The following is a 2121-nucleotide window of genomic DNA, read 5'->3' as shown; positions in this document are numbered from 1 at the left end:
GTGAGCAACGGATCACGTTGTCCCTGCCATTGGAAAGTAAAGGTCAACACATTCTCCGTAAACATGCTGACCGGCTATTTATAGAATTCGACCAGACTGAGTGTTCAAAACGTGGTCGAGTCAGGGATGTGGCGGCTGAGATGAGGGCGGGGGTGGGTTTGAGACCCAGCCGTCTGCAAAGCCCAGTCTGTGCACGTGTGGTTGCATGCAAAGCGGCGTTGCCTCCGTCGTGTCCCATGAGCTGAGTCTCAGAACGGCGTGCTGGCGAAGAAACTTCTCCCCCTTTGGCCCAGGGTTGCCCACCGGGTGTTCCTGTCGTGCTGCATTAGTGTTGTACCAAGGGGGTTCCTGTGGGCATCTCGCCTCCTAGGCAGGAAGGGCTGGGACAAGACGTGGAAGGGAAAAAGGGAGGAGGACGCAGGCAGGGATGCACCTTCACAAAACAGCTCAGCTGGTGTGGAGCGGGGGAGGGGGACCGTGGGGCCAGTTGGGTTGACAAATGCGACTGAGGTGATCTGAAATGGTGCCCCGAGGTGAGCAGTAGAAGTTGCCGAAAGGGATGAGCTGGGGAGCAAATTAGCAGTCAGGGGAGTCTGTGACTTCCGGAACACACACACACACACACACACACACAGCCTGCCCCCTGCCGGTGCGCAGTGCAGTGGGGGAGGTGCAGGGAGGAACTCCGTTCCATTCCGATTCGATTCCCGGCAGGAGCCCCCCTCTGTCCTGCCTGGAGGTGTGCGCACAGGCTGTTCCTTCTGCTCCGCGTCTCTCCGCCTCCCGCGTCCACATTCTTCGGCTCAGCATTCTGCTCTGATCCCAGACGTCCCTGCCCTGACTAAGCTAGCTTGGAAAGATCGTCATTGGCTTGGAAAAAGCGTTATTTACATGGTATCTTTGTAACGCTATCATTATTTAAAACGCTGTATCTATTTGTGTGATTGTTTCATAGGTGTTTCCTTTCCTAGACTGTAAGCCTCAAGCCAAGGTCCTGCCACGGCCAGCAGGGTGAGGGTTGACACTTCGGCCAACCTGCTCCCCCAGGGGTCCCCCTTCATGCTTCCACTGCCCCATCCTCTCGGTGCTCCGTGCCTTCGCCCCTCTGTGCTCAGGCCAGTTTCCCTACTGGGCCCTCTCCACATATCCCCGGGGCATGTGTCTCCTTCACAGGGCTTCCTTACGTTAGGGTCTCCAGGTTGGGGGGGGGGGGAAGTCCACCTCCCTCTCTCCCTCTGTCCCTCCCTCTTCTTTGCTCTTGCTCTAGGCCCGCCCTGCCCCCATCGTGCTCTCTCTGACCACACCCCCCAGAGCTTGCTGGGAGCTGGTCTTACCTGCTGAATGACCCCAAGTGCCCTTTGAGGGCAGGAGACATGCCTGATCCCCCCCCCCCCCCTTACTGTATCTGGCCTGAACATATGTAACTCAGATGGCAGCCAGAGTCCCCAGCCCCTGAAAACCTGAATGACACAGACGCAAATTCTCATTTCAGTCCCCAGGGAACCCAAAGCCTCTGAGATGCAAATTCCTGCAAATCACCCAGTTTGTCACCACCCAGTTTGACTCCAGACTTTGGCCTCTGCGACATCTACTTTTCCTTTTAGCTGTTTCCCTTATCTCTTCCCTGGAACCCACCCAAACCCCAGGCTAGGTCTTTCCCTTTGGTCTTCGTGGCCAAAGTGGCTCAGGCAGCAGGAACCTTACTGAAGGGTCTTGGTTATAGACAGTGAGAACCTCAGTAAGGTTTCATGTCATACGTTTTTGACAGAGAGAGAGAGAGAGAGAGAGAGAGAGAGAGAGAGAATCCCAAGCATACTCTGCACTCTCAGCACAGAGCCCCATGCAGGGCTCAGTCCCACAAACTGAGATCATGACCTGAGCCAAGATCAAGAGTCGGACGCTTAACCGACTGAGCCACCCAGACGCCAGAGGGTTCATGCTATTGGCCACTCCCCTCCTGTCCCCTACCCTCTGGGTCCACTCTGGAGCAAACAAACCGGGTTCCTCCCATCCCCGGCTGGCTGTGCGGGGTGAAGGCCTGCGGGGTTCTCAGCAAACCAGGGCCCTGTCTATAATGCAGCCCGGCCTCGGCTGAAATGGAGGTTTACGAGGGACCCCAGA

This window comes from Lynx canadensis, chromosome B3, assembly GCF_007474595.2.
Source record: "Lynx canadensis isolate LIC74 chromosome B3, mLynCan4.pri.v2, whole genome shotgun sequence".
Classification (NCBI taxonomy): Eukaryota; Metazoa; Chordata; class Mammalia; order Carnivora; family Felidae; genus Lynx; species Lynx canadensis.
Note: the sequence above shows the minus strand (reverse complement) of the source record.